We start from the raw sequence: 15963 nt of genomic DNA, 5'->3' as shown, positions 1-15963 counted from the left end.
TACTCCATGCCGAGTACTCCGTGAAACAAACCTTCCTAAATACAAGCCCCTGGATCCTAACTTCACCACCTTCTCTGAAGAGCTCCTGCAGTCTTCTCCCCTCACAGTAACAGACTGTCAACACTGTCAATTTTTAATTCAACATCATTTATTCATACACCAAAGGAGACGTTTCCTCGTGTTTTTACTAAGCTGTGTTTCGTTTCCACATTCACCTCGCACACTGGATTTACTGTACCATCGACAAAAGCTCAGCCAGCTGCCCTAAGCCTATCGCTGCCTGCGCCTGCCAGCTCGCCGGGAGCCTCCCTCCCGCCCGGGCTCCGGCAGCAGAGCCCCAGCAAGAGCGTGGCCTCCAGCTCCTCATCAGTGGAGACATGCTTTTAGGGAGAGGCAGTGGGACTCTGAGTGCCAGTCACCATTCACAGCTGTCTGATCAGAGTCCCATCACGGCAGCATCCTGCAGAGAGATAAGGGTGCTGCCTGCAATTACAGAGATGTGCCCCAGGGATAAATTCGATCCCGGGAGAGAAAGGAATTATCTCTTCTTCAAACCGCCCAAAAGCCGGGAAGAGTGAGGGGAACTCATCACTCAAACATGAAAGCAAACACATGCACAGTGCAAACATACCCTGCAGTTCACCCCCAGGATAAGGCCAGGAGAATGAGCTAAGCCTTGCATGACTTTTTGTTGTTGTACTTATAAATTAACACAATTATTACAATGGTGCTTGGACAGCTTTTGAGGAAACAGCAATTGGGGTAAGCAAATGTTACTCCAGACTATGCTGCATTCATTTATCAACCCCAATGTGACACCTGCCTCAGAAGGTCAGAGGCAGAAAGTAGAAATCATGTTTGGATTGACAGAGTCAACAGATCCGCTACAGACAGATAACAGACAACCGAGGGCATGGCTGGCAAACGAACAAAGAATTAATTGAATTCCAGCCCTGGCTGCATTGGCCTGACTGCACTGAAGAGCCCACACAAGCTCTGCATGAATTAACACACACCAAGGTCCAGGAGGAACACCGGGAGCAGCGATGGGCCCTGTCAGCAGCCATCCCACTGCCATGATCCCGATGCAGGCCTCTCCCCAGGGAAGCCAGCTGGTGGGCACAGCTCCACACCAAGGCACAGGAAGGCAGCTCTCCATCCGAAATTCCAGATAATGCTGCAATGCTGATAGCTACAGAGCTATTCCAGGCCTTTACATCAACACAGATCCTTTAGCTTCTTATTTACACGGGCCCCCAAAAGAGTGATCTCAGAATCAAAGACAGTGACAGTCCTCAGCCTGAGGGTCTGCTTCTGCTCATTTGACTCCTGAAGTTCTCCAAGACAGTCAATAAAACAAGTTGTGCCACCCAGTATTCAGCTCATTTGGCATCTGCTGCTGCTTTGTCTTGTCTCAAAGTACCTTCTGTAGGCGCCAGGGCTGTCAGCAAACCCTTCTCTGCCTCTCTCCAACTGCCAGGTCATCTCTCCCAGTAAAGAAGTCTCTTGTTAGTTCCCAGGATGCAACACAGCCTTTCCCAATACAGACAGTACTTTTTTTCAGAGGTCAACAAAAACAACTCAAAGCATTTGTCCTTTAATATCTCGGTGTTGTTGAAAGACTTGCAGACAGCTCACCATATCAGAGAGCAGACAGCCCACCATCATCTGTTCCAGCAGTACACGGTCACCAATCATGGCAGACAGTTTAAAACAAGACACACCTAAACACACTCCCATAAAAGGGTAAAGAAGCTGCACAATCCAGCAACATCTGATTGAGCACAAAGAAACCAGAGTGAATCAGCTCCAGGCTAGCCTGATGGCCTGGACAAACTGCGGGGGGAGAGAAAAGCCCTTTCCTCCACTCAGCACACCATGCCACAGCAGGGATGTGGTGCTGCCTGCTGGAACATTCATCCCCCTCTTTGCAGGGAAGCAGCAGTGGGCTGAGCACTACATCCCCACAAAGTCACTGCACTCCGCCGGCCTCCTGCTGAACCTTCCACGCTGGCAGCTTGGGACCTAAATGGGAATGCTGGAGAGAGCTTCTACAGCAGCTGTGACACCAGCTTGCTTCATGCTGCTTCAACATGCTGATTGCCACACTGGTGACACAGCTTAGCTATTTCACTTTGAAGTCTGTCTGAGAGGTTTTTTTTTGGAGAAGGGATGGGAAATGGAAGACAAGACTACTAAATCTCAATATGAAAAAAAAAATGTAAGAGTATTCAACCAGGGTTTTTTTGAACAGTTGCTTAGATAGTCTTTTGGATTCATAAGCAAAAACATTAAGAAGTGATTGCATATTTAATATGATTTTGAAAAAGGTGTAACATGTCACATTACACACTGAGAAGTCCAAGGCACAAGCATTAATAGCTTACATCACTGCTGGTCTGATCAGCGCTGATCAGTCAGAGAGGCAGCAGTTCTAATTCCTTGTGACATGAAACATCCACCACAACTGAACTGGGCACTCAAGACCAAGCTGAAGTTAGATGATATTGGCAAATTTAGTTCTGAAGTCAGGTATTTTAGGTCAGCAGAGCAGTAACCAAAGTCTTGTCAGAACCTGGAATCAGCTTCTGAAATGCTGACTGCTGTATCCCACCTGCACACAACTATAATCACATCTACCCTGGAACAGCCCATCTCCTTCTGCCATTCCAAGAGTTAACATTCCATTTTCCAAGGCAGTACCACATCTGCACTGGAAGCATGAGTCCATCTCCCCAGCCCAAAAATCCTCACACAGACACAGTTGCTACGTTTTTTTTGTACAACACAATTTGCAAAACCAACACCAGCAAACAAAAAGGCAGCAACAGTAGCACAACTGGTTTTACCAGCATGACTACAAGCTATGGTCAAAGAGCTGAATGAAAGAAAACATTAAATCTATATTCCTGGGCTCTTTCCCTAGATTGATGAGATACAATCCATTCTGTTGCAGACCTCACCTTTAAAATCCTCAAATTCCCTGATGGAATTAGGTGAACCAAAACACCCAATGAAACCACCAGCACTTGCAAAATAAAGAAAAACCTGGTTATTAAAAGCTCTTAATTTACAAGCCTGGTAACAGATGAGCAGCTCAGTAAAAAATGCATAGTTCTACAGTGAAAGAAATTCCAGGAGAACTAAGGTCATTTAAATGTTGGGGACATTAAGAAAAGATTGTCAGAAATTATCACTACAGAGATGTATTTTTACCACTACTGTCAGGACACAAGGGCACCTTTCCTGTGCAAAAACAAAAAATTCCAGTGACTATCTCCTGGATCCAGTAAAAAAAGCCAACAAAAGCCCCTCAGTTGCTGTCTCTTGATCTAAAAGCTAGAGATTTGGTAGAACACATGAGAAATTCAATGCAATTTAAAGAAAATGCACCACAGAGGAAAAAAGTTATCATTATAAAAATTCCAGAAGAGCTGACAAGTATGTCCCAGGTGAAAGAGCTGGACCAAGTCAGCCCTCAGTCACAGTGCTCCCTACCCTGCCTCTGCTCAGGGAAACTGAAGGGAGGAGTTCCAAATAATAAGTTCACCCTATTTTGCAAAGATTCTCAACTGATCCTTGAGTGGTTGTGTATGATGAGAAGAGGAGCAGCCACTGGGCTTTCTCCAAAGGACATGGAGGGAAGCACAAGCTGCAGAGTCACTGCTGTGGAGTACAGGAGGCTTTTCTACCCTGAGCAAGGTCAAAGCTCCAGACAGCACAGCAGGTAAACCACCACTGACACAAAATACAGTCTGCTAAGTCTCCAGGGAAGCAGCACTCATGGTAGTACAACAAGAGACATTGCAGTTGAAAGCACAGTTACAACTTACTTCACACTTTCACATCTCAATTACCCCAAACACTGCTGGAAAAACAGCAGCAGCACCATTGTTTCAGAAAGGTGGTCCTGCTTATGCAGCACCTTACAGCTATGGATACTCAATGCTTAGTGTCTTCACATGAAATGACATCAAAACAAAACACCTGCACTACCAACTGCTATTGCCTTCGGTTCCTCACCACACAACAGTTAAATATCTTGGTCATAGACACTGCCACTATTCCATACATCTTTATTGTCCCCAGCTAAGCAGTTACACTTACAGTCAGGTCCTCAGCCAGGAAGGAAAAATGAATATTACTCTGTGAGCATTGAGGAGATCTTGCCCAGGGATCAGCTTGGGATTAGGACCACTACTTCCCTGTAGCTTTGGTAACTAGTTGCATCCCAGAGCTCAAGGCATAATGAAGCCTCATACAAAAAAAAAAAAAAAAAAAAAAAAAGGCTTCATTATATGAAGCATTCCTTTTGCTACAGAAAAGCAAAAAGAATATGGCAAGGAAAATAAAAAGGCCATTGCATTGCCCTGTTTAGTTCTTTGTAGGAAAATGGAAAGCCTTTATTATGGCAACTAATCAATTGCCAGCACAGCAATGTGCCTTATTAGCAGACCAGGCTGCTTTACCTAATAGCATTGCCTTCCCCTCCATTAGCAGCTAAAGGCTGCTACAGTGCACAGAGCAAGTGAGAAATCACACTGGGAATCTGCCTGCAGGCAGAACCATATTAGCTGGAGCACCTCAAAAACTCCTAGCACAGAAGCACCGACCCCAACTCCATCTCCAACACTACTAGAATAGAAAGGGTCAACACATTTTAAAACTGCAACAGAAGTGTTTCTGAGGGTTTAGACAGCATCTGGAAAAAAACAAGGCAAGCACACAACTTAGTAAATAATCACCAACAATCTTCTGCTCCCTTAGGATTCACAAAGCCTAGTAACAACTGTGAGGATGTTCAAATATCCAGATACTCCCCTTGATCACTAGTTCCCAAGCTTCTGAACATCTGCACTTCCAGATTACACCATTCAACATTCAACACCAGCTGTTATAAGGAACAGCAATACTGCAATGCAATTGATGACAGGATGCATGGCCAGCTTCATAAGAAGGGCAACAAAGAGGTGCAGACACAGCAAAGTCCCACCAGCTGTTGGCAATGTGATAAAAGCTGGGGATCCATCAGGGTGGCAGTGGTGAGGGGCAGGCAGCAGCTGAATTAAGTAGGAAACTTACTGGACGATGACAGCTCTTGCTAGATCGTAGCTAATGAAGCTTTTCTCTTGTCTTGTAAGAAAGGAACACAGGCAATTAATAAAGCAATAGCATTTTCAGTAGCCAATCTTTGTAACACTCTGGAAACACGCTAAGACCTAGAGCTGTCACAGCACCTCCCACCCTGCACAGACTGCCTGCTCAGCACGTACCACACTGTCCTACGCCTCTGGAGAGTGTCTCCAGACACAATCAGCAACAGCTGAATCGTACAACAGTGAAGAACTCCATTCAGAAAAGAAGAAAGGTTCAAGATGCCTTTGTCAGGCATAGAAAGATACAAAATCCCAGGAAAGCTAAGAGATGGGGGCTAGGTAGAGAAAAGAGTGAGAGATGGGAAGGAATTCCACAGAGGAAGGCACCACCTCAGCCAGAATCCTGCTCAGACTCTTTCTGACCCACTCTGGAGAAAGCCCACAGGATGACCCTTAAAGGCCTGAGTTAAAACACTTCCCAGTCTCACCAACACCAGTAAGGGGTGCAGCTGAGCTACATCTAACCCAGCATCTACAGCAGCCACAGATCTAGCACAGCCCACAGAGCGTGATGCTTCCCACTGTTCTGTAAGGTCAGTGAAGACTGAGAGCTACTGCCTAAGCTGTTGCCTACAGCAGTTTCTCCTTTTGCCATTCTCTCTTACCCCCTCTCTAAGCTACTCTTAATTGCCATTTCTCAATTAATGTCAAACAACTTTAAGGGAAAACTTTCTGGGGCTTACCATCGGTGCTATACTCCAGCTAAAACCAGGACCCCAGGAAAAACAGTGCCACAAGAACACAAAAAGGGACAGTCCCAGTGCTGACCTGCTCACCTGAGTGTGCCTATTCAGGTGGAACCAGACCACACCAGACATGTACCAGTGCCTGTCTGCAAGCTGGGCAGCTGTCAGCATGCACTCTGCTTGAGCTGCTGTGTGATCCTGCAAGGGACAGGGATGTTTGAGCAAAGTGACACCTCTGGCCCAAGCATAGCACTCTGCAGACCTTCTTACACAGCTTTTGGCTCAGCAGCTTCAATCGCTCTGTAGCCTGTGCATGCCTCTTGCAACTATGTCTTATATCCAGCTCTTAGCACAGTTCTTGACCAAGTTAAGCATAATTTTTTAATATTGTTTAACTTTTGGCAATTAGCTCTCTTCAAAGACTTTTGATCTATCTGGTCTAGGAAACCAATGAAAAAAAAAATCTGTCCCTGTACATTTAAAAATTAATTCTAGCTTAGAGGGTAATGCTTTCCCACATGCTTCAGAACCAAACCCCACATGCCACTTAACACAAAGGAAATAGAAATTATTTAATGCTGATCTCCTCAACTCCTTTTGACCTGTATGTCTTTCCCTTTGCCTTTTTGGCTGTCATCATTGAGATCTGGAGCAACAGCTGCTGCATCACTGTGAGCTCTCACAAGAGAATAAAACATCTGTTTCCCTCCCTCAGACTGAAAACAGATGCCTTTTTAGTTGTGTCCAACAGATACTCAATTATATGACAACACAGTGAAGCACAATGCATCTAAATCAGGGCACACCCTCGGGCCACATGGGTGCCTGGCATGTGGTCAGGAACCCAAAAAGGCTTTGCAATCTCAGGCAGGCTACCTATCCACAAGTATCCAGGGTCTGGGACACCTGCACACATCAAGGGAAGTTTTCTTGCCATGGAAATGTCTGCAGAACTGCTCTGGAGCAAACACTACATGCACCAAGTGCTGTGCAATCCCACTGCCACTCAGCAATATATTTGGAGCTTTTCTAATAAGCTGTCTGGAAAACCCAATTCCAGACAAAAACCACTCCTTATCAACCAACTCACCTAACATTCCAGATCTGAAAGAGGTGATAGTAGTCACCATGGGACAACTCTTCAATAAAACCTGCCTGGAGAGATTTTTCTGGCTACTGTAGTCATGTTGGCAAATCACTGCTATGAAAAACTTCTGCAAATGGCACCTGGGGAAGCCCAGGAGAACAGCCTGGCAATAATTGGTTCAAAATTCAACTTAGGATACATGGATCGGCTGACCAAAAAAAGGGAAAAACAAACAAACAAACAAAAACCCTAAAAAAACCCAACACCCAAAACCAAAATAATAACTCAATTAAACAATCAAACCCCCACCGCCCAAAAGATCAAAACCAGAAAAAAAAACCTCACCCAAACAAACAAAAAAAAATCAACCACAAACAAGGGAAGAGAAGGGAATTCTGCATCCTGCACTGCTTGAGGGAGCCAGCATTTTGCTAAGGGAAAAGAACAAACCATCTGAGCAGCTGACAGCACAAGTGGAAAACCAATTGGAAAATTATAGGGACAAACCACATACATTCTGGCTTCTATATCCAGCTCTAGAAACACATTTAAACAAGTCAGGCAAATAGATCCTATCAATGCTCTAGTGCCACAGCTACACAAACAACCATCCCTCATGTTAAGAGGTTTCCACAAATTCTTGTGGATTAATACAAGTAAAGTATTAATTAAGTGTTCAACTAAATCATTAGTTCTTGGATTAATTATCTTAAACGGAACTCTTAAGAACTGAAATAGAGGAACAGAGGCTGTAAGTGTAACAGAAGAAGCCACTTAGGGCTCAGCACAGGTACACAAAGAGCTGACACCCCAGGGGAGCTCAGCCAGACCAAACAGGTACCTCCTGGACAGGCTCTACTCACCTTTCACAATGCTTTTGCTACATTTTTATCTCCTTCACAACTCTCAATGTTATTTCCAACATAACAATGGCTAAGCTAAATCAAGTGTTTCAATAACCTTTTTTTGTGTGATTTTAGAAGACTGATGCCTTGTTTTGAATTCTGTTATTTTCTCAAAGGTTTGTTCTCACTGGACACTTGCTAGCAAGATCAGCATTCTTGCTTTTTGTTGAACAGGTTGGAAGCTATGTATATAGCTCCAGATATATATATATATATACACACACATTCACACACAAATATATATATATATACACACAGGAGCTTCGTGTAACATCAGAAGTGGTTTATTTCCTTTGAGACACATATTTCAAACTGAAGTATCCCATTAGTATTTTTTGTTTGTTTTTGTTTTAAATAAAGCAACAAAACTTTTGCACAGATGGGAAAGCATGGTCTTTTAGAACTCCAAAACCTGGTGTCTTATGAATTCTGAAACAAGACAGACAGAATGCTGGATGTGAGAGTGTGCCATTGCTAACCTGACATGAAAAGGATGCCAGACTGCTTCCTCCCATCCCAGTCAGCCTTACTGTATATTCCAAACAGTAAAATGAAACAGTAACTCTTTACTTTTAGCATAAGAATGGGCCTCATCAATAAATTCAGCTGAGAACTTGTTTCCAAAGGCCAATTAGTTCAACACCATCTCCCCTCCACTGCTCAAATTAGATCAGTCAGGCCACACTTCTAGATAAGGTGTTTTGTTGTACCTGATTCTTAACATACTTAACATTCAGTTATAACTGACTTCTACTGTTCATTAAAACCTGCAACACTTTATTCTAGTTAGAAGCAGCCCTGTCAATCCAAAACCAGGTTTAATGAGCTGTTGTGTCACCACCTGTATGACCCTGCTGACAGACTGTGAAACAGAAAAACTTGTTTTATTTTTTTTAATCCTTCTCTATGTACAGTAGTATAAGTCAGGCAACGTTTTGTAGCCCTCAAAGACTCCAGCTACATGATCTGACCCATAACAATCCCAGACTTCAACAATGTTTCACACAGTTAATAAAGGATCTGCAACACACATCAGGGAGCAACATACACACACACTTCAAGTTCAAGTACTGCCAGTTATAACAGGAATTCTTTTCAGCAAAGAAATGGCATTGGGCTTTTGGTTCATTTATCTAGGAGGTTTTAACTTGACATCATCTGATAAAAGTAAAAACTTCAAAGTCACACAGCGATAGGCTTCAATTACTATTTCTCTATCAGTCTGTCAGTGGCAATGTGATTCAGGAAGGAGGAGGGATTGCTGCTGGCAAGTCTCTCGCAGTTTATAGCACAGAGGCTATTTGAGCTGAATTGGAGATTGAGTTTCACAGATCATAACTATGTCAGGTTAGAAAACAATTTAGAGGATTTAAAATATGACAATGCCCAAGGATAACACAGAAACATAATATGCTTTTGAGATAACACTGCTTGTAGTACAGGTTAGAGATCAAGTGGTTGCTTTTTCTTAAGACCAGACATTGTAAGAGAAGTCAAGCAGATAAGTTGTTAAGTCTTCCACAAAATCAACACCACAAACTGATTCAGAAGCAGATGAAGCTACAGTTACGCCTCTTCTTGCTCTTGATCCTTTTTCTCCTGTAGATTAATAGCACTTTTCTGCACCACAGCAAGACAGGAAATACAAGGTAGTGTTTTTTTATTAGCTTTCCTATCCTCATCTAGAACTACAGAGCATTATTACTATCATAAACTTGTCACACTGAGGTCTAACAGTACTGTATGTTGGAAAGAGGTATTATTTGGCTTCTTCATATACATCTGCCTGCAGTGCTGGGACTGTGCCAGCATGCAGTCCAGTAACAAATGTACTTCCATCTAAGATGCAGGAAAAAGTACCCATGCAGATCTACTCATTATACTCACATCACCATTTAAAGAGATTTCTCCTTGGTCTTTCAAAGGACTGGGAATTTGAGTGTGCACATATACATTCTGTTCCTTGTCTCCAAATTCATACATCAAAGAAGATGCCACAACAACAAAGCAACACAGAAACAAAGCACAGACTCTTTATTAACTCTTTCTTTTTAAAAAAATCTTCAAGAGATATGTAGGCCCTGCAGTAGTTTCTGTTGTATCTTAACATTTTCATCAACCAAAGTAAGGAATTCGGATTAGCTGCTAGAGGCCAGATTCTGACCCATCAGACTAACACAAAACCAGAACCCTGAGCCAGCTGTCTGCATTCACATTCTCTCTGTGCAGAAAAAGGACAGGGAAATCAGCTGTCACTGCAAATTCCTCTCCTTTTGATGACTTAATTCAAAGTCACCTAAATTAAAGTCACCTAAATTCTATTAGGTAGGGAAAAAAATCCAGTAACAGATTTTTAGCTACTAAAGTACTTTAGTCTACTACAGAGACCACATGCTCTTTAAAGAGTTGCCCAATTATATGCTGAACTTACATGGGCTTTAATGGTTTCTTTAAGTGACTTATTAAATAATCCAAGATAGTTAAAACTTTATTTTGCAAGACAGGTTAATGCAGTTACATGATTTTTTCATAAAATTCTTCTTGATCACTACATAATTAGGACTAGGAGTCAAGATACAGCAGCATTAACATCTCCCTTTTACCACTTCTCTCCAGCAAGAAAAACAAGGAAAAGTAATACAAGGAAAGCAATCCCAAATGCCTCCTTAGGAGGACTTGAGAAGGCATATAACACCAATCAACACCAGCACTGGTTTTATTGTTCCTTTCATCTGTACAAAGCAGCATGCAGGCAAGCAGCACCCTTCCAGCCTACACTGTCTCTGTAAGAACTTGAAGAAATTCTCTGACTTTACAGAAAAGTTCCAGGTGACTCTGAGAACAAAACAGAGTTGTTGTAGCAGAGGCAGGATGGGTCTCCCAAGTCTGCCCTCTGAAGCCTTGGGTGAGGGCCTCTTCCCACACACAGGTGATGTGGGTCTGGCCACAGCTGCCTCACAGACACACTGAGCAAAGAGCAAGCCCAACACCAGCCATGCTCAGCAAGGAGCTGAGAAACAGCTCTCTGTCCTCACCAAGTTAGAAAAGAGCAACACAAGTCAAACTAGTTTTCTGCTCACATAATAGCAGCTCAAGAACTTCTTCTGAGGTAAGCCTAAGAGCCATTGCTGGCTTCCTGCAAGCCCTCACTACCAGCAGCATGCTGTAGTGCATGTGAAAGGCACACTCTTCCTCAGGCTGCAAAGCTAACCAGAAATACAAAAAAGAGCTCCACCAAGGAATGGACAAGAAAGACTAAGAGCATTAAATACAGTCACAAACCAAAGCATCATTAAAACCATCCATCACTTCTGCCATGTACATCAGACAACTGTAAGACACTGTAAGCATGGTGACCACCAAGGGAAACTACAGCCCAGCTATACTTGTACAGGACATTTCTGCTGCCGCCTCTAAGACTGTTTCTTTTCTCTGCTGTTGCTTTTCAGGCTGTACATGCAAGTTCATCCAGAGGAGACTGATTTGAACCCTCTGTCTCTAAGGGCAAAACTCCCCATGCACAAAGATCAATACTACCTCTTCTACAGGTTCTCTTCGCAGAAATGCCCTTAATTCATATCATCACATTCTTGATCACAGCTGAAGTTCCCAGAGTGAAATATGAACATTGTGACACTCTTGTCAGCCACAGAAAAAAGTCTCACAACAGTGCCTCCTTGGTACAACTGCAGCTGCACTCACCCCGTCTGCCAGCGTGCTCTTTTCCCTGCCACAAGCTATGCCTTTCTAGAGATTACAAAAGCTATCTCTGCCCACAACAATTCCTTTAAAGCTTCATCCCACATCTCCCCCCAGCTCTTTGTTAATAACACTGCTACAGAACTGGAGCTGGAAACCAGAGCAGTTCCATCAAATGGCTAAAGATTCCTTTAGATCTTCATTAAATAATGATGTTACACCTCCAAGGGCACATGACCCCTTCAATGGAAAGGAGGCATAAGCAAGGCCTTTGCCTTTAAGCACACCTACCTACAGGCACAGAAGTTCTGCTCTTCTCTACCCTTCAATTATTCAGCACCTTTCTGGGATGAAAAGAGTAGTGTGCTCTCCCCCCAGAATCCCACCAGATCCAGCAGCATAGACAAAGCTGTGCCAACACACTGCAGAACAAGGCACAACCCACCAGACTCATTTGGCACACATAAACAATTATAGTGAAAACCACATTGAAGAGATTTTGCTAGCGTGGACATGAACAAAAGTGGTGATCATCTTCTCCCATATCCTCCAGGAGAAGGATAAAGAGAAATCCTCTTAGATTAGCTAAAAAGAAAATTAAACATGCAGAGCAGAGGGGCACTGGAGCAGACTAATTCAGGAGACTGTGAAATCTTCAAAGGATGTATTTTAAGTATAGACTGGATAAATATCTGACAGAAGACATCTGGGTACATTCATTTGTCTTCTGTGAACAATAAACTGGATTTGACTGTTTCCTGAAGTCCCTGGTATTACAATACCTACAAAGCCTCTGAATTTCCTCCCTTGCCATTAAAAACACATTACTAGCAATGTAAGTTATTAGTTAGTAAGCATCCTTTATGAGTAATAAAAGGCAGAGTGATAGACCCTTATTAGCAATCCTCTGTAGAAATACACTACACTGGCTAATAAAAAGTTACTCTCCACAGTAAGGTTGACACCATGGTTAATCAAACTCTCCAATACTGGCTTAAATCAAGATTAATATATAATCATGAAGTACATAAAGTCTACACTGAACTTCAGGCTCCCTTCTCCTATCTCTGACACTCAAACCATATCCATCCTTTCCTCCTCTGCAGGATCCTTAGCAAATTCTACACTAATTATGCCAACTTAAACACACACACACAAATACATTTTTCTTCTTGACAAAGCTTACTTTGAGCCAAGTTTTGAGAAATACAGAGCATATACATAATGAGATTTCTCAAAATAACATATTAGAGAAGGGCTCACTCAAAGAACATGAAAGAGCTTTCTCCTCACTGCAAGTAAGATTCAAGGAGACATTTTGATTCTATCATGCTGAGCTGCTCCAAGACCCAGTAAAACTCCTCATACTCATGACATTCATTATTCAACAGCAATCAATATATCTTAAACTTGTGGCTCTTCAAAACAACTTTCTAACCACCCATACACCTAACTTCACAGAACACACATGCTGGATTCTTCATGAAAAGGAAACAGCCTCAGCATATTCAGCATGCTCTGTACTGGGTTCCATATCAGCACGACTCAGTTGTGCTGCTTTGCAAGACCTGCTACCAAAGCCAGAACAGCACACAGACCAGGCCTTTCCCAGTTAAATCCAACTCATTTATGCCACACTAAGTGAGTTAAACCTTGTAAAAACGTCTCCAGGCCACTCAAAGCAATAGAAAATTTACTTTAGGCTTGTAGCATTTTACTTATTAGGGAGAAGTTTAAACTAAATTGCATGAAACTGTGTCAAAAAAGAGATTTGCACGATTTCCCAGACCATATGAAAATTGTCTTACCATCACATAGTTAAAAACCACCACATCTTCTTTAGCTGTTGGCTCTGGAAGGGGTAAGAAACAAGCTGATCTTAAGTCAGACATCCTTCCCCAACCTCAAATATCTTGACACCATCCCCCTCTCCATTTTCAGATCACTACAATGGGCCAGTATCTTCAATTTAATAAGCACAAACATTTTCCCTAAAGAACAGATAAGAAACTCAGGAAGAAGGGAAGATTTCACAAACTTGTACACTGAATCAGAGTCCCCAACAGCCCAGGTTCTGAGTGAAGCACCAGTCTTGCCTCTCCACTGACTCCAGCTGTGAGGTTCACAACTTGTGCTCCCAGGCCTTGCAAAGAGATTCACTTCTCTTCATAAAGAGAGGATATTAAACAGCCCAGGTTACCTGGAAATAGAAACTTTATTTTTCAGCCTTATCCCAGGAGATTTTTTTTTCTTCTGTGGATAGCCTGAATACCATAAAGACAGAAACCACCAAAACACATTAGTTACTAAAGGCTAGTTGTACACATGAATGTGTAGAACTCATATCACATTACTGCAATGTCTATTCATCACCACAGGAAAAATACAGCCTAGCTTGCAGTTAGAGTTTCCTAAAAATTCACATTTAACCTCTGAAATTATTCAACACATTTTATTCAGAACTTTCCCTGAACACAGATGAACAAAACGGGCAACCAATTTCCAAGTGGGGCACTCTGCACTGCTGCACCTGTGTCCTCTCTTGCAGCCTTTAAGCAGAGCATGACCTTCTACAGGCAAGGAATGCATCTCCTTGCTGACTGCAACTTGCAAGTAGGACACAAACAAGCCCAAAAACTCTGCTGGTGTCTGCAAGGTACCTAAAGCATCATCTCATGAGCCACCTGCAAATACACTGGACTGCTATTCTGACTCCCTGCACAGAAGAGCTTGGTTGTGGTGCAGACATGTGGTTTGCAAACCTGGCTTTTTTCACTACCACCTTTTACAGACTCAGCACCCAGTGGAGGGAGAAGGGTTTGCTGCAAGCTGAGTCAATAGCAGCCTCTTCATTATTAACCAACTTCACTACTGCTCTCCTCATACTGACACCAAAGAAAATCCACACAGCTCCTTCACTGGTCAGACTGGGAGCAGTAGAGGTTGGCTGACAAGGATCTGCAAGAGAAGTCATCTTTCAAACCTGGACTATACAATATGCTTGGGAAGGGGAGAATGGCAAGGTTCTGCCCCCCAGTCATTTCCCAAGAGCCCAAAATACTGAAGGCACAATTGCAATTACCTGCTGCTAGAGCTGCCAGCTCAGCAGCAACTAAGCCCTTCCCATGGCTCCAAAGTGAATTCACTGTGGTGGTTTGAGGAACTGGGCAAACAGACCAGACTCAACAACCGAATCCTATCAATACACTTCTCTCTCCTTTAAACAACCTCCTTGAGACCTGGAGGAACAAAGCATCATTAATCTGGAATAAGAAGCACCTGCATGTGGCATTAGCTAGAACACCTGCATAGAGCAACAAGAGAGAAAACACCTTTTCCCCTGGAGCTAATCCCTGCAAGGGCACCTGCTTTCCCAGTAAACCTTTACACCAGCAGAAACCCACTTCCCACTCATTGATCACCATTCAGTAACCCAGACAGATGGTCTTTAACTTGTAATGGTAACCTTCTGACACACAAAACCCACCAGCAGTTGTTTAATCATGTTTTTACATGGAAGAGGCCAAGGCTGGCAAGCAACTCACCTAGACTATTTCCCACACAGTGAGGAAACCTTTTCAACAGGAATTTGTGGAGCAGCCTTCATAGTTTGGGGACTGACTTACAGTTTCATCGAAACATAAGGCAAAAAAATGAAGAGCATGAAAAATATCCAGGGATTTCCTCTTCACTGTGGAGTCACCTTGCCTGCCAGCCTATTTCAGTCATGCAGTCAGAGGAGGTCTTCCTCCCACCATGCCTGGTACAAGCATATTCCTAACACTGCTTCTGTACCTCTCCCTGTGACAGTACTGCACACCAGGTTATGTGCTCAGTCACACCAGACCTGGCCAAGGAAGCTCCAGAACAGTCTTGGCTCCTAGAGCCAAGCTACCTAATGCACCTGCTGATGCAGCAATCAGGGGAGGGGGAACAGCTCCACATGAACTCTGCCAGTGTTGCAGTAAATACACTTAAATCTTCAGAGCAGTTTCCTTCCCATTCAGGGGGCAGAAGCAAGGCAGGGTACACTGCAAGCCCATTTCCAGATTTTCCCTGTCGTATTGCCTCACTACTTTATCTGTGAACTAGGAACCAAATACAATCTCTGCCTTAATGCCTGGTGACTAAAGAACATATTTATCAATATTTAACATCAATATTTAAACCAGTCAAATTCCCTTGACAGAAAGCAACACATTTATGCTACGTCTATTGTTCAGGCAGGTAGGAGCAGCAAGCTTCAATGATGGATTTAGCCATTTTGTTGGCTGAAAAGTAATTCCAGATACTTTCAGATGAAATGCACTACAGAATTTAAAAATTTATATTAATCTCATTCTTCCAAAATAATTTTATTTTCTTTTGATCCAGCATCAAAGACTTTCAAGATATGTATGTCATTAACTATGCCAATCAGAAGAGCAGTG

General features: G+C 42.9%; 1 protein-coding gene across 23 annotated transcripts in view; it reads right to left on the bottom strand.

Moving 5' to 3' along the window:
- The window catches only part of CLASP1 (cytoplasmic linker associated protein 1), a 167001-nt gene that overhangs the window by 123878 nt on the left and 27160 nt on the right, over nt 1-15963 (bottom strand). The window lies entirely within an intron of this gene.

This window comes from Lonchura striata, chromosome 7 (assembly GCF_050655825.1).
Source record: "Lonchura striata isolate lonStrDom1 chromosome 7, ASM5065582v1, whole genome shotgun sequence".
NCBI classification, from domain to species: domain Eukaryota; kingdom Metazoa; phylum Chordata; class Aves; order Passeriformes; family Estrildidae; genus Lonchura; species Lonchura striata.
The sequence above is the reverse complement of the archived record's forward strand: the minus strand, read 5'-3'. Positions and strand labels throughout refer to the sequence as shown.